We start from the raw sequence: 23,359 nt of genomic DNA, 5'->3' as shown, positions 1-23,359 counted from the left end.
TAAAACCTCAATAAAGGACTGAACAAAAGCCTTCTCCCCCATTGGATTCTCACACCTAGCTCTGCCTTTTTTCCCCTCCCTCTTGTCTGACAGACTGAGTGTATGAACCTCTTTTTCTTTCTTTCTTAAAAAAAAAAAACTTAGATTAAAACACTATTTAGAAAAGGCCCACAAGTTTGAAGTCACCTCTGGTTCATACATTAAACATCAAATGTACATTAACTGTGAATTATGGTCATGAAAAGGAAATCCTTTAATGCCGTTTTCTGTGTTCCACTGCCGAAGCTTAGCATTAATGGCTTCTTTGCAACTCCATGAATGGATGGACTTCTTATTTTCTAGCTCTCAACACCATGTAGGCTTCCCTCTCTGCGCACTGTAAATACACAGCCATGTGAAAAGATTGTGGGGAAGTTTAAGCTCAGAAGCAGACCCACCTGGGTGGGATGAGCCATTTATCCCCAACAGGCAGGTGGCTACACCTTGTGCAGGGACATGACTATAAGCTCTTTTATTACCACCCCCCACCCCCCTACCCCCAGGCTCAGTTTGTTAGCAAGGGTAAGTTCTGAGGAACTGTAGTTGTTGGGGAGGCGTCTAACTGGTATCTAGATCAAGCTATTGTTCAAAAATCCTGACAACAAAGAAGCAAAGCTGCCCCTGAAAGGTTTCTGTACCCAAAGAAAAAGCAGGTTCCAAAGCCAGCTACTAGGGAACAGTGATGAATGGCCGTCACTGGGTTTTGGCACGGAAACCAAGATGAAGGATCTGACTTTTTTTTTTTCCTCCTGCTGTACCAGGATGGGAGGCAAAGAGCAAGGGTGATATATATTCAAAATGTTTACTGTTATGAAAAGGACCTTTATCCTAAAAACGGCAGGAGCTCTCCCTCAGTGGAGCAAAGACGCCAATGGCATACAAAGGCTTTTGCTACAGTCTGCTCTAAAGACTGGGAGGCCAGAAACGTACTGGAGTTGTGGACAAGCCTTAGCAGGTTTTGAGACAAAATTAGGAAAGTCAGAATGAATTACTTTTTCTCCAACTTGGGTTAAGAGATGATATTAGAGAGAGATAATAGTGGAAAACGATTTAAAAAGACATTGAATTGCATTTCAGTGTTTATGCACCTTTAAAGCTTGCAGTAAATTACACAAGTTATTTAAATACATTCTTTAATATTTATGCTTTGTTGTTTTAATAAAGACTTCTATTTTTAAATAAAAATGCATAATTAAGTGGAACAGAATATTTTCCTCTTTGACGTGCTTAATCATGCCTTTGGGAAGCTTAAGTTGTTCTGGTTATGAAGTCCAGATCTCTGCTCTGCTGGGTAGCGGCCTGCATTCAGTAGGTGCTCAATAGAGATCCTGAATGATCAACTATTATATGCTAGGCCCTGGAGTTTTAATGGTGAAAGAGAGAGAAAGAGAGAGAGAGAGAGAGAGAGAGAGAGAGAGAGAGAGAGAGAGAGAGAGAGAGAGGGAGGGAGAGGGAGGGAGAGAGAAATGGTCTCTGCTCTAATAGAGCTCACAATACAATAAGTAGCTAGACATTATTTACACGAATGAGCTAGCCTTCAAAGGCAGATCAGAAGGGAGAAATGGGAGCATTGTTTGATGAGACAGTATCACAAAGGAATTAGCAGCTACTAGGGAACCGTGATGAATGGTTGGAAACTGGGAAGATCAGGAAGGCTTCCCTGAGGATGTGATGTTTGTGCTGGGATCTGTGGGTTAAGTAGGAGATCACTGGATAAAAAGAGAGGGCTAGAATGTCCCAGGCTGAGCAAATAGTTTGAGCAAAAACCAAATGGCAGGAGGGAGCATGGAGCATTTGGGGAGGACCTAAAAAAGACAGGGGGACTGCTATGGCTGCCATGGAGGCTGTGCTGTGGACAAAGGTGCACAGCTGGGCGGGAGAAGCAGAAGGAGCTGAAATCCAGCCCTGTTCCCTTGCCAAGCTGCAGCCCCAGGAGACACTGTATCAGCTTAGAGCAAAGGGCATCTTTTTCCAATTGGGCTGCCCAGATGGGGCACTGTTATCGTCTCCTGCAGAGTACCAAATTCTAACATGATGCTGGTGGCTGGAGGACAGCAAGACGGGGGGGGGGGGGGGGGGATGAGGTTTGGTCAGGATGGAAAGCAGCCAGGGCCATATACTCAGGACTGGAGCTCCTGCTAAGGTTCTGGGCCTTCATCCTAAGAAGAATGAGAAGCTAATGAAGGGTTCGAAGTGGGTATGTGTGTGATGATTGCATTTTGAAAAGATCACTCTGGTTGCAGTGTGGAAAACTGATTAGAGAGGCATCAGGGTGGAATGGGGGTATGGTTTTGGGCAGAAGATAGTGAATTTGGTCTTGGACTACTGAATTTGATGTGTCTTTCAAGCATCCTAGTGGAAATGTTAAGTAAGTAGGTGAGCTCAAGCAAATTGCATGTATAACACTTGATTTTTTGTTGTCAAAACTTCCAGGCATTGGCCCCAGAGCATGTAGCATCTTAATCTATGGGTCAATAGAGAAAGAGAAGGAAGTTAACTACAGACAGGATAAAGACTATTGGAGTCTACCTCGGTGATGAGGCTGGCTCTCAAGTGATGGTGTCCTGTGGTCCAAATCAGTGACCTAGTGAATTAGAGAAAGCTGACAGATTCAGTTCAGCACAGGAGGACTCCAGTGAAGGTGATAGTCTTGGTAAAGGTTGGTGGTGACATATTATTTCTGATATAGGTGTTGGTGGAACTTTGGACATTTCAAATATGATCCCAGCCAGGAATCAGGGAAGTGTTGGCTATTAAGAGAATGCTTCACTTATTTAGAAAAGAGACTAGTATTGGACAGATAAAATGGAAGTTTCTAAAATTAGTAGGGGTTGAGGGCCTGGTAACAGTGCAGAAGAGGATTAGAGGGCAAGTCTAGAACTGGGCAGAATGCAGCTGTGATAGAAAGGCTAAATTCAATGGGCCTTGAGGAACCTCCCGAGGTTTAGCCCTGGCCCACTGGGACTAAGCAAGACTAAAGACACTCTCAACTGCACATGGGTTTGGGCCCTAAATAATGACCAAGCTTCATCAGGACATGATAGGAAGTGGGCAACTTGAGCTTGCAGGGTTGAAGATCTTTAGTTCCCATAGGTGGGCAGGACTGGAGATAACAGGGGTTCATAGCAATCAGATTAGAAGCTTTGAGTATATAAACCTATCAATTATAATAAACCCTTTTCTCCCTCTAAGGTCAGTTGGTAGATGTTCTAATAGCTCTATTAATTCTATGTGGAAGAGGAAAGTTGTGTGTGTATGTTTGTATATTTGTGTGTTTTCTCTTTCTTATCAGGCTAGGGTAAATTTTGCAGAGGTAAAGAAAAAGTTGGGGTCACCTAGTTCAGAGAAGAGAAGGCCAAGAAGGAGAATCTTAAGCATTCAGTCCAGCTCCTTATTAGCAAGCAGGGTTTAAATTAAGCTTATTACTATTAATAATAATTCCAGGCACTCCTCTAAACAATTTTTAATGAATCAACTAATTTAATCATCACAATAACCTTACTGTACCTCTGGGAGGTCAGTTGTTATTAACCACACTTTACAGATAAGGAAACTGACACACAGCTGAGAGGTTAAGTTACTTGCCCAAGGAAACAAGAGTCAGGTCCAGACAGTCTACTCCAGCCCCCATGCTTAATATCTATATCACACTGAAGATGATGAGAAAATCTGCAATTCTTAAGGGCTTGTTTAGAAAGCCTCCAGATTCTGGATTCTAGAATCCAGTGAACTCAATTCCATAGTTATTTCCTTCTGGCAAGACATACAGGTCTTGCTAGATGGAGGGTGTGGTAGAGATGATTATGCTGAAGTCTGAGAAGTGAGTCTCTGAAGGGCTGGGGCCTAGCCATCCTGGAGGAGAGTGGTGGGACAGCCAGTGACAGGCTTTGAGATCTCAGGGTTTCAGAAGCTGCATCTTACAGTAGGTCTTGTTATGGGGTAGCTTCAAAGATATTCCTCACTGTCAACCTCTCTAGTTCTCATAGACAGATGTGGTCCTGGCAGCTATACTCATTGCTCAAGAGCTAAAAGATGGTGCATTCATCTCTTTAATTAACAACTTTAAATTTGTACCACTGCCTCTATTCTTTCCAGAAACTTCTCTCCATAATGGATCACAGACTGCTTACACTTATTATGAGCTGTTCAGAATGAATGAATGGGCTATTTGGTGTAATTTAAACTAGTAGGCAGCTTATAGGTATATAGGGCAGACCTGCCTTCTCAGGTCCACCCTGGTTCACTTCAGGTGAGCAAGATGAATGTTTTGCCCATCTTGATTTTAGAGAGAAACCAGGTCCTTTATGGTCCTGTGTACTCCTCAGGCAAGCCCGCTGGGCAGGTGGCTTCTGTTCAGCTGATCAGTCTTCCTTTGCATTTCCTGAGTTTTTCTCCTTTCTCTATCAAGTTAGCCATGGACAGCTGCATCAACACATCTCACCTTCATCTGAAGAATTCATAATGCTTTCCTTAAAATCTGGAACAAACAAGCATGCAATTGTGACAACCAGAAGACTTGGAAGAGGGACTAGTTTCTATGAGGCCACACCGAAGGACTGAATCAGTTGTATTGTGAAGGTTTTTGCCTATGTGGCATTTCTTTTTATTTTAAATTTGCTGCTTGGTTAGAAGGTAGAGATGAATGGTATAATAAAAGCACCTGGCTAGATCCAGCCTCATTTTCCTTATGAAATGTATTTGTTCCTCATGCTTCAAAAAAGAGATGAAATCTATCTAGCTACTTGGAAGTCCTCTATTGGAACCAAGAGCAAGAAGTCCAAGATAGTAAACAAGATCTAGGGTTACCCACTGAAAATCTTATTGAGGCTGGAAATCTCAGGCTGTGATGGGAACATGATGGTCATTTTTTCTTCCACACACCTCTTTCTATTTTACCCAGGTATCTTTTTTCTTTTAGATGAACAGATTCAATTAAAGATTGAGAGGGATGTGTTAGGATTAGATACAATTTAGAATGCAGCTGACAAGACTAGTGCTGCCAACTTCATTCCTTTACTCCCAATATAAAAATCAAGAAAAATCCCAGGAATTGGGAAGGAATTCATTTGTCCCTTATATAAACAAAATACAAAGCACTCTGGGGAATGTGAAAAAAAAATCTCTGAGAACATACAACTGGGAGCAGCCACACTTATAGTACGCAGAACATTCCTTCTAAGTTTCCCTGTATCCTGTCATATCTGATATGATCTATGTGGGCTCAAGAAAGAAAGAAACAACAAAAAAATTCCTTCTCCCCCCACCTCTTCTAATTCCCTAGAGAAAGACCTTTCATATTTTAAAGAGGCCACTCTAAAATTGAGAATAGTTAAAATGGAAATGAATAAAAAACCGCGAAGCATTTGCAGGTACTTGTGCAATAATGATACAAAATATTCAGCAGGGAGGCTCCTTTGTATTCCATAACCTGTGTTCGGGACCTGCCTAGAGACTCTTTGTTTCAGGTATGGAGCAGTTATTCTCCCAGTTCTGGGATGAAGACCTAGCTAAATGTCTAAAAGTCCTTTAGAGTGGAAAGCTAGTCCATCCCCAAGGGAAAGGGCACCCCTTAATTTCTTTCAGAACCCCTCTTGTGAGAAGTGGTTATGAACAGTCTGGACACACCATCTGCTCACTGCAGGGCAGGGCCAAAGGGCTCTTTCTTCCCATAGACCCTCCACAAATTCTGGCAAAGTATCCACAACTCTGTAACACAAAACAAAAGTTCCACTTCATACTGCTAGTTCAGTTTATTTCAGCATCTCCTTTTCTGCAGGCATCAGGTATATTGTGGACAGGGAAATTGGGTTTCAAAATAGCACCTGTCTGAGAATGGAAGGCACCACCCCCACCCCCGTCAGCACCAAATGGTCTTAATTAACTTTGGACACTTCTACACCTCACACTTTATTTCTGAATGTTATTGAAAGTTGTCAGAACTTGTCTCACTTTTTTCTTTTATTATTAATGTGTAAATACAATGCCTCAGGAGTGTTACTAAAAACACAGAATCTAATCCCCGGAGATTAATTTATGAACGCAGCATAGGGTGAAGTTGCATCCTGGCGACTGCAAATTGATGTTGGTAAGAGCCACAAGCATCGGCCTCTTCAAACCCACAGGAATCCTGAAGGCCAAGGGGGCTGGAAGCAAGGAAGGACAAAGGGAGAGCCAAATTCTGCTGCTTCTGAGACACCCCCAGAACACAGGACCTAGAGTTCCCCAGTTAGGGCAGAGGAGAGAAAGGGCACCTTTCTCTCTGGATGTGGCAGACCTGCCCTGCGAGGCTGTCTATCCATTAGCCAAGTCCAAGAGCATTTATTGAGCACTTATGCTACATCAATCTATGCTCAGCTCTGTGGGAATCAAAACAAGAAAAGCAGTAGTTACTGCTTGTGATGACCTTGTCTTCATGGGGGGAGTCAAACATAGGCATTTGAAACCATTGGAGAACAAAGCCAGACTCTTCCAAGTATGGGATTGTGGGCAGCAGCTTTTAAGCGCACAGTTTCAGTGGAGAGGAAAGTCAGGGTTGACTGGAGTGATCAGGTAAGTCCTAGGGGTGGAGAGTTGCTGGGGTGTGGTGCACTGCTTTCAAGGATAAGGCAATGAAATTAAAGATGGGGTGGCCAGGGTCCTTCCCGAAGAGCAAGGGAGACCTGGTTTGGGTCACCTAGGTGACATTTTGATTCCTCAGAGGACCTTATGCCAGCGGGGATAGCTCATTGGTTTAGAACCTGTGCTGTTCGCAAGCTTGACGTAATATTTGTCCATTCTGGTCCAAAAGAGATAGCTAAGTACCCCTAGCCCAGTATCACCCATCTCCACCTGCTGGGCTCTCTGAGCACTGAGGAGGCAAGCCCACCAAATTTGAAGGATGGTTCTCAATAAGGACAGGAGAGGCCACTGCTCAAGGCCAAGGGGAGGAGTTGGGGGCAAGGTTACAACTGGCTTGGGGGTTCAGCTGAGCCATCTGGGGCCTGCAATGAGCATGTGGTGGGAGGGGAGCAGGGCCTTCGGTTCGGGAATTCCTGACGGTATTTTCAGTTGTGGTTTGCAGGGACATATGCGGGGAAGGCTGGGGTTAGCTCCTTACCGCTCGCGGTGCAGGAGTGTGCTGCGGGTCCCCTGTCCATCTCCCTTTCTTCAGCCTTGCCTCCTCCCGCCCCCGGATCTTCCCGCTTCTGCGTTGCGGTTGGCCGCTTCTAGCCTCTTCCTGGAGTGGGTTTGGGGTGGAACAGTGGCTCAGACTCTGAAGGAAGGAGGGAGCCGCCCCGGGCTGCGGGAGGGCCTGGGAAGCAGGATGGAGAGGGACTGGGCTGGGCTGCGCACCTGCACCAAAGCAGCGGCGTGGTGCGGGCAGGGCGGGCCAGGCGAGGGTGGTGGTTAGGGGGACCCTCCCGGCTTCTCCTGATTCCAGCGAGGGCATCAGAAACGATGGCAGCCGCTAAACCGAGTGCTCATTAAGGCGGGAAGCAGCGGTGGCTGGCCGCGGCGGCTGCAGCGGGCTCTGGAACCGTGGGCCGGTGACCAGCGCGCGCCTGGCCCGCTGCCGCCATCCGAGGGTCCTGAGTGTCAGGCCGAGGGGTCCGGGGAAGCGGTTTCCGGACAGTCGGCTAGTGCCACGGCCCGGTTAGGAGAACGGGCGGAGCCGCCTTGGCTTGCGAGGGACTGAGGAACCGCTCGCTCTCTTCTCGCTCGCTCTCCATCTCCCTTGTTTTCCCAGCGCCTCTCTCCCTCACTCGCTGAGGTCCGCAGGGACAGCTGCAGCAAACCGAGGCCGCTGGCTCCCAGCACCTCCACGCCCACACTCTGGCCGCCTCAGCCTGCCAGACCGTGTCCACATCCCGCTTTCCCGGCTCGGCAAGCCTTGCAGAGATTTACTGGGGTCCGCACCGGGGTCCAAAAATGCAAGGAAGGAAGGGCGGGAAGGGTTGGGGTAGAAGAGGTGGGAGGTGCTGCCGCCTGGCAACGGAGATCCTTCTCTTTCTAGAGATTCAGAACCCCAAGAAACCAGAGCCCAGCCCTGCTCTTTGGCAAACAGCGTATTTCATTCTCAGTTCCTTCCCAGGGTGGTTGGCCCTGAGTTCGTGCCTTATCTACCAGGTAGGACTCCGCGCAGATTCCATTCTTCTGCTGCTCTAGGGCAGGAGAAAGCAGATTTAGGACTCCAGGCTTTGTGAAAAGACCAGGCCATGCCCCCCACCCCTTGCCAATCTCCTGCTGGACATATACTCTGGGGTACCCCCACCAGGCACAGATACCAGCCCAAATCTGTAACCCGTCAAAGGGCTGTCTGAGCATGCTGGTGGGACTAGCAGGAGGCAAGGAATGGGGAGGTGTGATTCTGTGCACATAGTAGGTGCTGAACAAAAGTGCCAAGACATGGTACACTTAAACTAGGCAGAGTCCTTGGAGCTCCATTGCTGGGAAAGTGAGATTCAGAGCAGTAAACCATCAGCCTAGTAGACAGAGGTCCCGGCCCAGGCTGCTCAGCCCCATTAGCTGGGCTGGTGGGAGGCAGCCAGAGCTTTTGAGGGCTCAGACAATCAAGGTGATTGAAGGGCTGCTCTTTGGAGCTGCTGCCAAACTAATCTCAGGCCGGCAGTCTCGTGCCTTTCCTTTAGTCTTAGCCCACTTGCTGGCTCTGCCCTTCCGAGGAGGCCCACTGCCTCCTCCTGGGCTTGTGGATTAACCCCTAAAAACTGAGTTTTGTTTGCAGAGCTCTCTTCAAAGCTGAGGGAGCCTCGGGAGTCTGCTGCTCTTGCTGCTTGTTGGCGAGGGGGATCCATGAGGTCAGATGGGGCTGGCAATGGCTCAGCCTTTGGCCTTAGATACACACTCAGCCTGGGAATCTGCCAAGAAATTTCGCTCACAGGGCCCAGCCTGTGAGCCCCGCTTTTCTCAGAAGCTCAGCCCCACCCAGTTACAGAGCTGCTTTAACTGGGGCTAGGAGGGCACTGGACTCCTCCCTCTTACCAGTAGGGGGAATGCTGCACTCAAATGTTTGCCCACAGATGGGGGATCTAGTCTGTCTGCAGCAAACACCATTCCCTTAATCATTATGGAAGTGGTTCCGGTCACACTACTGGGACTCTGACTTAGTTTCTTAATCAGTGTTCCAGCCTCAGATATCTACGATCTTATCCACGGAGACACTGGCCTTCTCCTTGGCCTTTTCTCACTCCTATCCTATCCCAGCAAGCTGACCCTATTCCTCTTGGCTTCCTTATACTATCAAGGTCATGCATGCTTTGTTGGGGCTTATTGTCCGGAACCAGGAATATGTTGTCTATCTGCCTTTGAGGGTCTCTGCTGCCAGCCTTTGCTAATCATTTGTCTTCCTTTTTCCATGGACAGCAACTGTACCCTGAAGTTCCACTAATTCAGTCTGCCTTCTGTAGGTTGTCGGGCTTCCTGTATCAATTCTACATCTTCTCTGACTTGATAGACCATAAGGAATAGCACTGAGCTTCAATGTCCCTTCTATTTAAGTGTTTTGCATACCCCCTCTACTTCTCTAACCCCTCACGTGGCTGGGTACCTTCCCTTTCTGTAGCTCTCGTAAATGGGGCTGTTTTCTGAGGATCTGGGGATGATCATGAGATCTAGAGCAGTTGCCTCATGTTTTCTCTGACGCAGGTACTGTTCTAGGCACCAAAGATAACAAAGCTGAAAAGATAAGAACCCACTGTTCCCAGAGATTTCCTTTATGGTGGGGAATCAGGTAAACAAACTGTGATACAATATGAGAGACCTCTAACAGAGGCAGATGCCAGCAGAAGCTTCAGGTAACATTTTACCTTGAATTTTACCTTTCTTTTTGTACTAGGAATTTTACCTTTTTATTTTACCTGTAGGAATTTTACTACAATAGTTTACCTTTCTTTTTTTGTACTAGGAATTTAACCAGGGGGCATTTAACCACTGAGCCACATCCTCCACCCCTTTTATTTTTTATTTTGAGATAGAATCTCATTAAGTTGTTCGGGTCTTGCTAAATCTCTGAGGCTGGCCTCGAATTTGCAGTCCTCCCACCTCAACCTCCTGAGTCACTGCCTTAACTGGGACTAGGAGGGCACTGGAGTCCTCCCTTTCACCAGTAGGGGAACTACAATGGAGCACCATCATGCCTGGCTGGTTGGGGGGTTTCTATTACTTGTAACTTGTAACCCAAAAAAGATGTCCCAGAACTGAGCTGGACACAAGGAGCCAGTGTGGATCTGGAATCACCTGGATTTTCCAGTAAGTCTTGGTGCCGTGCAGGATATGGAGGTGAGTAAGACCCAGGCTTCAGCTGGATGTGGTGGTGCATGTCAGTAACCCCATTGACTCTGGAGGCTGAGGCAGGAGGATCACAAATTCAAGCCCACTTTCAGCAACTTAGCAAGGCTCTGTCTCAAAATAAAATGGGTTGGGGATGTAGTTCAGCAGTAAAGCGCCTCTGGGTTCAATCTCCAGTACAATCCCCAGCCCCCCCGCCCCAACAAAATCAAAAACAAAAGCAAAAAATAGAACAAAACCCAGTCTTCAACCTTTAGGAGCTCAGCTGCAATGGAAATGACAGAGTTGTATAGTAAGTAACTCTAGTAGAACTATCATTATATTACTAACATGGAGAAGAGTGTAATTTGTAGAAAGGTTGTGGAGACTCTGTGTGAGCTTTTCTTGATTGAATATTGTCATTATACATAACTGTCAAATTACCCTTATCTTCCACAATCCTGGAAATAATTATTTGCAGCAGATGGTTCTATGTTTGGGTACCTAACCTCCTCCATGACCACTTTTATTTATTTAATTTTTTGCATTGGCATTATACATTTCTTTTGGAGAAACATCTTTTATGCAACTCTCAGTTCCTCTCTCCCTCCTTCCTTTCCAGGTAGAGTTTAGAATCGGGGTTAAACCAAGCTCTAGGCATGATGATTGACTCAGGAGTGAGCACGTGACCCAACTCATCCAGTGAGCCTCTGGCTTAGGACCTAAGTGAATCGTGATGGGGAAGAGCAGCCCTGTTCTCTACTGGGCTTGAGATGTGAAGCTGTCATCGTGATGCAGGTGCTGCCATCTTGCTGCCACCAGGTCTTGCATGACATGGAGCCAGGACATAAGAAACCCAGCTAAGGGGTGGTGAGAAAGAAAGCTGGTCCTGGAGATAGTTTTGAGCCACACTATAGGTGTCCAAAGCCAGGCCTAACCCAGGGGTTTGTCACTTGTCCAATCCAATACATTTCCTCTTTATTTAGTCACTTTGGTTGGGGTTTCTGTCACTTGTAACTGAAAAAGATGTAACTGGTGTGTGCTTATTGAGTCCCTCCCATGTGCAAAGCCTGTGCTCTTTGCTTTTAACTGTAGCCTCTTATTTGATAAGTGGCTGTTACTCTCTCTGCCTTGCAGATGAAACATCTGAGACTTGGGTTAGGACTATGGGACACTTATTCTGGGGACAAAGATTTAGGGGGCTCAAGCAGAGCCTTAAAGAACTCCAGTCTTCAGGGGCAAAAAAAATTTCAGTCAAAAACACACACACACACACACACACACACACACAAAAAAAAAAAAACCCAGGAAGTTTCTATAAAATGACAAGTTTGACAAGTTTCTCTTCTAAAGCCCCAGCCTTCTTCCTGCTGTGCTAGTAGCCTGTTGGCCCTCAAGGGGTGGGAAGAGGCAGACTCACAATGTTGGTTGATACAAATTCTGGGGGTTGATAGATTCGAGGCTCCATTTGCAAGGCTATACTGTAGTTATTTCTGCAAAACATCAGCGTAAGGAGACACCAGGGCACCTGATCTGGGTGAGGGGCAGTGATGGAGGATGGCAAGATGCCTGGAGTTGTCATGCCAGCCTGTTGAGGCTTGATGATGTAGGAGAGATTTCCAGTTCAGTTCCTGAGCTGCCCTATCCCTGCCAGGGGATGTTCTGGGCAGGGGAGAGTTAATGACCAACCTCCTTCAGAAAAGAAAAAGGCTTCAATAACAAAACCCAACAGCATGGAGGGGAGAGGCGCAAGTTACCAGCCACAGGAGCTTAAAAAGGAACCCACCCACAGCTCCTGCTACAAATGCTTTTAGCCGCACGTTAAATCTTCCCTCTAATGGCACCCCTGTTAAACCAGATATGTCACCCGACCTGAGGAGGCTGACTTGAAAGGCAAATAGTTGGAAGTGATTCCACACGTTATTAGTGAGAGCTGTTCTCACATTTCCGGCAAAAATAATGGAGCTGAGGTCTGAAGAGATGACTAATACCTCCCCATTACTGACCTGAGGCCGGACATTACATTGTAATCCTGGTCACTCTGCTGTCCCTTCAAGCATATTTTTTGGTGCTTGTCCTCTGGGTGCTTTCTGCCAGATGGCTCTGTTCGTGTTAACCTGGACTGCCCAGCCTCTTGAAATGAGGAGACTTGCTTCTCAGGGCAGTTCTCGCCTCCATGGAGGCAGGGGAAGAAGGATGTGCGTCACCCCGAGCAGAGATGCCCCACCCAGATGATTGGGGCGGGTCTCCTGCCTCAAGAAAGGGTGGCATCAAACTGTGCCAGGCCTGCAGAAATCCTTCCCGAACTTATTTTTTTTTTTTTTCAGGGTTTTGTCATCTTTCATAGCCTTTATGGACAATTTCCAGGCCTTTCTTTTAGATAAGTCTCGGAGTTTCATCTTAGGCTTTCCAGTTAAATGTTAGTCTGTATCTTCTTTTTTTCTTCTTCAATAGAGTAGAAGAATATGAGACTTACAGACTTTAAAAGAAAGTCTGCTGACGTTGTTGAGGGCTGACTATGTGCCAGTCATTGTCCTTGGCATCTCACTATATTTAGCCCTTTGAATATTGCAATGGCTTGAGTCACTGGGGGCCATGATATTGATGTATCTAACACACATTTTTTTTATTTTTTTATTTTTAATATTTTTTTTTTAGTTCTCGGCAGGCACAACATCTTTGTTTGTATGTGGTGCTGAGGATTGAACCCGGGCCGCAGGCATGCCAGGTGGGCGCGCTACCGCTTGAGCCACATCCCCAGCCCCTAACACACATTTTTAATCCTCATTTTCCTTAACCTCTCAGTGATATTCGACCCTCTTGACCACTCTCTGCAATTAAAATACCCTCCTATTTGGGCTAGGGATATGGCTCAAGTGGTAGTGCGCTCGCCTGGCATGCGCGGGGCGCTGGGGTTCGATCCTCAGCACCACATAAAAATAAAATAAAGAGTTGTGTCCACCGAAAACTAAAAAATAATTATTAAAAAAATTCTCTCTCTCTCTCTAAAAAAAAAAAAAATACCCTCCTCGTGCCTGCTGTGATACCACACTCTCTGGATTCCTCCCTTCTGTCTTACCATTCCTTTCTTCTTACCAGTCTTCTCTGCTACTAGACATCTGAATACTGCAATTCCTCCAGCTTTAATTTCTTCTTACTTTGTATTCCCCCCAGTGGTGACTTTCCCATGTGATTGGCCTCAAATATCATCCATATGTCAATGGCTCACTCATTTGTCTCCCATCCAGACCTTTCCTGTACCAACGGCATACTTGAAATCTCCACTTTCCTGTCTTGAACTTGCCTCTTACTCATCATTTGCAAAATCAAATTCACTGTGTTCTTTTCCCTCAATCTTGGCTGTTTTCCATGGTTCCCTTTCTCCAGGTACAGAAAGCCTGTGCTTCCATTTGTCTAAGCTGGAAACCTGGAAGGTTCCTTCTCTCTCTGCCCACTTATTCCAGTTGGTCACCAAGTCCCTGCTGACTTTATTTCCTAATGATTTCTTGGCTCTTTTCTTTATCCTTCAATCTCTGCCACTATCATAGACCACGGTGCCATCGTCTTCTGCTGTGACAGCGTCCTAACTGTCCTCACACATGCCAGATCTCCAGTCTACTCTTCCCATGTCAGAGGGCTCTTTTCATAACTCGAATGCCTTTCCTGAAACCCTGCATTGGATTTCCATTGCTCCTAAGGTGTAGACCCAGATCCCTTCCGAAGTGCTACATGGTCTGGCTCTGCCATTTCTTTGGCCTCTTTTTACATTCTTCTCGCCTCACTTTCTGAGCTCCAACATGTGGCCTTCCCCGGGTTCCTCAAGCGACACTACCACTTGCCTCAGGGTTTTTGGATATTCTACTTCTGAAATATTTTTCTTCCTGTCTCCTTTGTGAAATTAACCTTCAATTCTCCCCGCAGCTCACAACTTCCACTGTTCCTTTGCATCAACTTTCCTTGAGTTTTCAAATCAGATGAGGTTTCTACACCATGCAGCTGGCTTTCTTCCAGTGCTTAGAGTAGCACTGGCCCCTACAGCCACGGCACAACTGTTTGCTGGATAGACTATTCTTTCATTCTATACTTGATCACCAGCTTTGGAGGTGGGTGCTCAGATCCTCCAATCATATTCCTATTTTCTTGGTTAGAAGGGGGAAGAAGTTCCCCTCTCAGTCATCAAGTGAAGAAAGAGTTCCCACTTCTAGCCCTATTTTGCACCTAGGGTCAGCGAAGCATCTATGGTTTTCTCTGCCACCTTGGTCCCTTCATGAGTCTCGCAGTCTGTTCACCATGGGGTTCTGCAAGTGCTCCTAACCCAATGAAGATTTCCTAGGCCACCCTAATGGTGGAGGAAATCTCAAGGAGTTGGCCCAGCCTGGGAAGCAGAGACAGGTCTGATACTAGCTGCTGGTTCCTTGCTTTCCCTAGTTGGGTATGAAGTGTCCACTAGGCAGGCAGTGCCTCCCTGTGTCTTCCCCTTGCACCACCAATGTACTAGTCTCCCTTCAGGGAGGTGGGAAGCTTGGAGGTCACCAGAACAATAGGCCACACACGCTCCTCCTGTTCCTCTGTATCCCTACCTTGGATCTGCTGGCTGGCGAAGTCCTCCAAGGACTGTGCTGGCTGCCAAATTCTCCTTTATGGCAAATCCCCTACACCTTTTGTAAGATCTAACCTGATTTATTTTTTCTCTTTAGAGCACTTACCTCCTTGTACATAAATATTGGGCAGTGGGATTAGAGCTTGCCTTCCATGCATAGAAGCAGTGATAGCTACGGGAGCAGGTTTATTTTTAAATAAAAATTGGAAAGTTACGAGGCTCCTGAGGTTTTCTGCATTTTTATTTTTCATTCAACAGGAAGAAAAAAAAAGTAAGGAGGAGAAAAAAAGAATGGGAGAAAATATAGCTCGTGTTTCTGCTTCCATTTTTCATGGCTCCCTGTTTTCATCTCCTTTTCCTGTTTCCCTTCCCTGGCATTTGGCATCTCTGTAAAGAAAGGGAAGGAGTGATTACTTCTAAGAAGGGAATGGGGGACCTGTTCAAGCTGAGCATTAGGCATGCAGCCCCTGAGCAAGTCGCATGCATGGTAAAATATTACCTTAATAACATACTCACAGAGAGCTATGTGTAAATGGTAACAGCTGCTTTGTGATGACCGTGTTATAAATGATTGCAGCCCCGATCATTAATAATGCATTCGAACAATAACAACTTGATTCGAAGGAAGAAGTACAGCCTTTCATTTTTTCCTGGCATGCCAATTCACTCTTGCTGTTGTTTGAAGTGACTGGGCCCCAGGATCGAAGGCTCACACTGGGCCTTCAGAAACTGGAAGCGTTTCTGCCCATGCCAACCCTCAGCCTGGTGAAATGGCTGCTGGTGCCCACTGCAGTGTTTTTCCTATGTCCAGCATTTGTTTTTCAGCTAGCACGCACCTCCAAAGCCTCTCCTCCTCCCCGGGACCTGAATCATCAGAAACCTGCCAGTCCGAGGATGATCTGAGGGTTGCTCCCCATGAGATCTCTGAATCCCAGAAATTTCTCAGGAGTTGGGTATTGATCACTCAGGAGTCATGACTTTTCTTTCATGTGTATGAGGCTACTGTTCTGCTTGAAGGATGAAGTTCCAACTCTTTAGGATGCCGTATTAGGAATCTTCACGGTCCAGCTCTGTTATGGTTTGGATATAAGGTGTCCCCCTGAGGCTCCAGTGTCAACGCAGAATGTTGAGAGGTGAAAGGATTGGATTCCAAGAGCTAGTTTGAATGGACTGACTGGGTGATAACTGGAAGCAGGTGGGGTGTGGCTGGAAGAGGTGGGTCACTGCTCCTCTGCCATTCCCTTCCCCCATGTTGTTCTTCCTCACCTTGGGCTTCCACCACTGAACTGGGCTGACCAGGAACTAAGCCTCTGAAATGATTAGCCCAAGTCAACTTTCCCTCCTTTAGGTTATTCTTGTCAGGAATTTTGATCACAAGCCGACCAACATTGGCCCCAAACATTTGGCTGTTTCTTTAGTTCTACCTCCAGAACTCCTACTCATCTTTTAAAATCCTGGTCAAATATGCCGCTTTCCTTTACCCCAGGGCAGAGTGCACTGTGTAACCCTGAGATCCTCTCCGTATAGCAGCATTTTGCATCTGCCTCAACTATAGCATTACCCACACCATGCACTATAATACTTTATTTATATATTGATTTTCTCCCTGGACTTTGAGCTTATTAAGGGCAGTAAATGTGTGCTAGTATTTTTTATATTTCATTATATCTTTATATTTCCTAGCACAGTGCTCAGAAATCATTAAATATTCAATAAGTGTTAAATGAGCAAGTGAAGAAGTGCCCAATAAACACCTTTCTATTTTCTTATGTTTGATGATATCGTGGCCCTGGATCCTGAACAGGCCTCTGAGGCTGCTATGAAGGCTGGTTCCTGCCCTCTGGTGTCCCCCTGGAAGCATTGAGGCCTTTGAGTCGTGTCATCCTGAAGTACGCAGCATGTCTCCATGTCAGTGGAAGCCCAGCTCCCTGGCCTAGCCATGTCTTGTGCTGCTTAGAGGCCAGTCCACCACTGCCTGCCTCTCTGAAGTCAGGGGCTTCTCCCACTGCTTTGGCCCCTGTCCGTCTCCATCTCTCGCCTGGTACCAGCACTCCACAGTTTATTACCACACCAAGAAGGGCCCTGGTACAGCAAAGGCATGCACCTTGGGAGGCTTCAGGTGTGTGTCCAGGGCCATTCAGGTCTCTTGACATGAATTCATGTATAGGACCAATGTTTATGGCTGTGTCTGGCTCCCCTCTCATTTACTCTTGCTTTCAACCTCTGATTCTGACTTTCCTTTGGTTTCCTTTACCACTGGGGAGGGAAGACCTTTTCTCTGTGGCTCTATAGTCAACTCCTCTCTGCAGCTCTCTGAGCCTCACGGGGCTCCTTCTGCATGGAGTCCTCAGAGTTGCCCCCAGACCCTCCCTCCTCCGGGTGCAAAGACCCCAAGATGAGTTCCCCGAAACTGGCTCCGTTTTAACTACTTCTTCCTGCTCTAAAAGCTTTTTCTTGCTTTCTGCCTTTTACGACTACACTCTAAAACCACTCTCGTCTCTTCCTGTTCTAAAACTTCATCATCCTTTCTTAATCCATGTTTTCTCAAAAGTTCTGATTTTTATTTTATTTTTTTTACAACTCTGACCTTCAGGGCATCACTTATTCTTATCTGTTCTTCCTGGCCCTACTGTCCCTCGGAACGGCTGATCCAAGGACTCATTTTCCATACTCTTTTCTCTCCGCGGAATATAATATGATGATTAGAAAACATTTGCACATCCGCAGGTTCAACAGATTTATTTTATTTATTTATAACCTGCTGCCTTCTTACAAAAAAGAATTTAAAACCATTTGCAAAGATGCAAACAATATGGCAAGAGAAAGTAAAAATGAGCTTAAAAAAGGTGAGATGAGGCAAAGGGTGTGAGGAGGCGGCAGTGGGGGAGGGGAGCATGCAGGTGGACCTCAAGGACCACAGAATGCTAGCTATGTGCGAGTGATGGCCACGGATTCCATTATTGGCCGAAGTGGTCAACACAAGAGGGAATGAGGCCAGTGACAGTACTCAGTAGCCAATACAAAAATGCATCTAAATTCTTCAACTTTTTGTGGCAGCAACATTAGAGAAAAATTTCTGCTCTGAGCCTGAGGTCAGGTTCTCCCCAAAGCACAGATTCTCCACAGAATTCTTCCACTAAACACTGATGAATGTTCTTTGTGTATACATCCTTCTAAGAAAAACTTTTAGCAGATGTTAACTTCTTGGTTGTATTGAGTGGACACTGAAATTTGCATTTAGTGTTTTGTTGTTGTTGTTGTTGTTGTTGTTTGTTTTTGGTTTGGGTTCCAGGGATTCAACCCAGAGTGCTTAACCACTGAGCTACATCCCCAACCCTTTTTGCTTTTTATTTTGAGACAAGGTTTCTTTCAATAAATTACCTAGGACCTTGCTAAGCTGCTGAGGCTGGCCTTGAACTTGCAATCCACCTACCTCAGCCTCCTGAGTCACTAGGATTATAGGTGCGCCTGGCATTTAGTGTTCTGGGGCTTCTTTACAGGTGGAATTCCTATGTGTGCCGGTGGTTACAAAGTCGCATGATAAGTAGTCCATTCTTTCCTGGAACTTGCACTGTTGCAGCACCACTGCTCTCAGGTCTGAATGCATAAGGCAATCCCCCAGAACACATGCATGCATGTTGGAAGCAGATTCCCTGGGCAGAACTCTGGAGCCTGCATTTGAAACAAGCACCCTTATGATTCTGATGCAGATGTTTCAGGTGAAACTATCGTGATGGCGATTCTTAGCATGGGTCTTCGATCCACGGTGCAGAGTGTCGTTGCTAGGTAGCACATAAATGCCCAAAATGAAGTGTTACAGGAATCTAAAGTGATAGGAATTTCTCTTCACAGGTACATCAAGAGAAGGTTATAATGTTTGAGCTGAGCTCTGAGGCATGAGTGAGAGGAGGCACAGGATCAACCAGGAGCACTTTCATGCAGAAGAAATACACTATGCAAAAGCTCAGAGTTGAAAGTGCCATGCTTGTTCAAAGAGAAGCAAATAGATCAGATTGGCTGGAGTGTAAAGCCTAGGTAAAGGAAATACTAGCAGATAAGGCCAGAAAGGTAGATTGGGGACAAATTATGGAGGGCTTTGAATACTGGACTGATGAGTGTGAGCTCTGTTCAGTAGGCAATGGGGAGCCATTGAAGGTTTTAGAGCTCCTGAATGGTGTGATCCAAGCAGTACTTGAGGAAGATTAATTTGGTTGTGGTGTGTAGAATGGACTGGAGGAGAGGAACACCATACAGAGTTCAGTACATAAAGGACCCTTATAAATGTTTGTTGAATAAAATGTTTGAATAGAGCAAAAAAAGAGCCCATTGCAAAAATCGAGGTGTAAGATGATAAAGGCCTTGGGAAGTAACAATAAGGGATAAAGAGCAAGAGAAGAAGGCTTGTGACACTAATAAAGATGACATTACAGACCAAGATGGCCTGTTGTGCAGGATGAAGGAAAGAAACAGTATTTGCTCTGAAGCTTGCAGCCTGAGCTAGCAGGGAGTTGTGGGTCACTTCCTGTCCCAAGGTCAGAGGAGTCTTTTAATAGGAATGCAGAATGGAGCTCCCCAGAGGGCTGGAGGGTGTAGTCTGGCTGGAGGGGGCTTCTGTGGGAATCTGAGTGGTCACCTATGACGTGTCATGGGATACCTTGCATGTGATCTCCAGCAGTGTCCACGCTTCTGTGTTGTGAGAAGAAAAATAAGCTATCTCAGGAGACACGAGAGTGGGCAGAGAGGTGTGCGGACTGAGATTAGGTCAGGGTCCAGAGTTCAAGGGAAAGGAGAGATTAAAGAAGCTCTGAGAACAGTGCTCTGGGCTGCAGACAAGTGGGGGACCCCAGCGTTGCGCATACCACTGACTCAGTGGTCAAGTCCTCACCACTGACTTTGGAAAGGGTAGTTTAAATGAGTGCCGTGGCAGGACATGTGTGATCTGAAGGTCTGTATATTGAAGGCTTGGTCCCCAGGATGGCACTGTTGGGGGTGTGCCCTTGAAGGGGATTGTGGGACCCTGGTCTCTTCCTGTCTTGTTTCTGTTTGCTGGCTCATGGGATGAGTGATTTGTTCCACCACAAGCTCTTGCCATGATGGGCTGCCTTGTTGGAGGCCAAAAGCAACGGGGCTTCTCCATCTCCTGGAATCTCCCAAAGCTGTAAGCCAAAATTAACCTTTTCTCTTTGTTAAGTTACTTGCCTCAGGTACTTCAGTATAGTGATGTAAAGCTGACTTACACAATCAGCAATGGGAATGTTGATGCAATTCCCTTAGCAGGTACTATATTAGACCAGGAGTCCTCAATTTATGTGCATGCTTTTGGAATTTTTCTTTTCTTTCTTTTTTGCCCTAATCCACCTGTTCCTTCCATGGCAAGCTCCTAGGCTAGAACTGCCTGTTTCCTCCTCCTCTTCCATATGGCTGAAAAGGACCCTTAAGAGCTAATTGGCCTTTGATAAAACTTCAATGACCGTGAAATTCCATCACCCAAGTAATGGAAACATGCAGCCCAGAATCAGTTTCTTCTAGGCTGGCTGCCTGCTGTCCTTCTGGCCTGATTCCCTTTACATTCATGCCCTGAGTTCAATGCCAATTTAAGCAGCTTGTTTTATGTTTGAGGGTTGTCTCTGTAGTTATTCTTCTATATTTATCAGGACTATTCAGTTGCAAGTAACAGAAACTCAATTTGAATTTTTTTTTCAAAAAGGGGAATGTATCATCACATGTAACTGGGAAACTCTGCTACCACTGTACTGAAGGACTCAGATGATGCCACCAAGATTCTTTCTCTCCACGTGCATATGTTGGAATGTGTATCTCTGTTAGCTTCATTGTTTCTTTCTTCATAGAAGCTATCTCCAACTGTCAGGGAAGTTTCACATCTGTAGCTTCCCTCAAACACACCAAGAGAAGAAGGAGAAGAAAATCCCAGGGAAGAATCTGATTGGCTAATTATGGTTCTATGCCCATTCTCATACCAATTGCTATGGCCAAGGGCATGAGGAACGGTGATTAGATGAATCTGGATAGCATACTTCCTGCTGCTACCGGAGATGATTGACATCTCATTAGAAGCACGTGACTGACATGGCAGAGAAGCAATTCTCCAAGGAAAGGAGAAATGAGGATAGGTGGTAGTGGCAGGAGTCAGTTCAAAGTATCCAGTGGCACTCCGTCTACTTGGCCAACAGACTCTCTGTCTCTCTAGCCAGACTATACCTGTAGCTCTCACCCACATTTTCATCTCTGCCCAAAATTAGTGAGCTGAGAACTGAGCTCCAAGGTTTCCTCTCCTTCTCTCTGGGTTTACTCTGTGACAGCCGTCACCTACCTGTACAGGTGTCTCCTGATTTCCAGAGGCCCCAGGCTTGAGGGCAGGGGAGAGTTGGATCAGTGATGAGCTGGCTGAGGTGTGTGGGAGCAGAGTGCGAGCCAGCCCAGGCTGCTGAGCCAGGTGAGATGAAGGTGCATTGAGGCAGGAGCCCCAGGGCAGGCTGCCCAGTTGCTGCCTGAATCTGGCAGGAGGACTGGGTGCTTTCCCAGGGCCTGTGTGGACTTGCTTTGTGACCCTAGGCTACACACTTAATTGCTCAGGGCTGCTTCCCCTCACTCTCATCTGGCAAGCAAGCACAATGACATGACTGAGCTGGCAGAAACCGTATCTTTGGAAAGGAGACACTGATTTGAAAGTCGGTGCTATGGTAAATGGCTCCCCATCGCTGCTATACCCCAAGAGGCTCCTGGGCCTGCACCCTTGAACCCTCTTGGCAGGTTGCAAGACTGAAGATATGTGATTTAAGATTTTCTGACCTTGACCTCCTGAATCATTTCACTCCTATAGCTGAGCTGGAAATGAAGGACATTTTCATGCTAATGGCTGGGAGTGGGTATGGGGTTTCCAAGGCGCTTACAAACACTTGCTTTCCGAAGCTGGGGTTTCTGTCGCCACAGAGGCTCTAGGTGTGGTATAGGAGTTTTGGAGTTGGCAGGTTTTAATAACCCCTATTACTCCTAGTCCCCTCACACAGCACAGAACAACCAGAATCAGAGAGATCAGTAAGACAGGTGGGGACACAGTCAAACCAGTGGAACACTTTCCTGATATCAAGTCACGCGTCCGTCTTTACATTCTGTCAGACCCTAGAAACATGGTACCAGACTTGGGTGTACTTTATCAAGAATGGTAGGGAAAAAAATAAAAAAGCATATCCCAGGACACCAACTCCAGAGAATATAAGTCGGTAGGTTGGTGAATGGGTTTTGCCTTTTCAATTGGCTGCTCAGGGAATTCTGTGTGAGGGAAGAGGGTGGGTCTCCCGGCCCTTCCACTGTGGGTGATCCGAACACAGGTCTTTATCTGCTCTGCATATGGAGGGTCTAGAGGCAAGAATACATCAGAAGAAAAAGTCTTATGGTCTAAGATTAAGTGGAAAACTTCCCAACAAAAGCAATCTAATCACTTAGGTGGATTTAGAGTTCAGGTTTCTTAGCTTCACATTTAAGGCATCCAGGATCTACATGGTTTTAGCTGGAGACTACTCTGAATCTCAAATGTACTCTTGGAACATCCTCGTCTCTCTGCTCGTGAAGTTTTTCCTGTGGGGAATATGAATTTTTCCTCTTTTTTTAAAAAACGTCTCTCTCCTTCAAAACCTCCTCTTGCATGAAGCCTTCCAGGACTATACCAGAAAGCCAGGGTTATTCCTCAGGAGGGCTGTGGGAGAAACTTTCTGGAGGGGAGGGGCACACTTCCTGGGTACCTTTCTCCAGCATGTGACCTTTTCATGAAATGTGCAATGGAGTCTTCATAGGATAGAGGTTATGGATGTGACCCAGTACCTGGAAGGAAATCATGAAAGAAGGCACTGTGAGACCGGAAGCCCAATGGTAGGAAGTCTTCTCCCTGTCCCACAGTCAGCTCCCCTGCCTCTGTCCCTCTGAATTAGAATCTCCTGGTGACTCTGGACTGTGGGAGTCAGAGGCTGGCCCAGTCAAACCCCACCAGGAGAGAGCAGATAGAGCCCCCTCCTCCTGGGCTCTGACACCACCCACTTCTCCCCAGCACAGGCCTTGCACTCCGGCCTTTGGTCAGCAGGATGAAATGTGCCAGATTGGGCCCTGCTGATCAAGGATGGCAGGCCCACCCAGACCGGAGTGACTCTATGCAGCTTCTCCTGTGTTGGGGAGGTGGGAGGAGGGAGCAAGGCGCTGAGTTCTCTCATCCTAGGACTGTCAGCCTGACCAGAATGGGCATTCATTTTCCGAATAAATAATCAGCTCAAAAAATGTACCAAATTCATTTTCAAATTGGCTTGTCAGACGCACATTTGCCCAGGACAAGTCGGTTGAATAAAATGTATCTTGGGGAGCAAGGTGAGCCAGCCTGTCTCATTCCCTTAGGGACATCTTGTAAATAAGGGCCATTCTTGAGGCCGGAAGCAGAGAATTCCCCAGCAC

General features: G+C 46.4%; 1 long non-coding RNA gene across 1 annotated transcript; it reads right to left on the bottom strand.

The window, feature by feature from the left end:
* Positions 1 to 3,709: 3,709 nt before the first annotated feature.
* Positions 3,710 to 12,467, bottom strand: LOC308642659. The gene is made up of 3 exons (XR_014020601.1): positions 12,309 to 12,467; positions 7,136 to 7,330; positions 3,710 to 4,516 (listed from the first exon to the last, which is right to left on the bottom strand). It is a non-coding gene; the product is annotated as an uncharacterized lncRNA (long non-coding RNA).
* Between the last annotated feature and the right edge of the window lie 10,892 nt (positions 12,468 to 23,359).

The sequence above is a fragment of the Spermophilus citellus genome (assembly GCF_964194105.1).
Source record: "Spermophilus citellus genome assembly, chromosome: 2".
Taxonomy (NCBI): Eukaryota; Metazoa; Chordata; class Mammalia; order Rodentia; family Sciuridae; genus Spermophilus; species Spermophilus citellus.
This window is presented reverse-complemented; position numbering and strand designations above follow the sequence as displayed.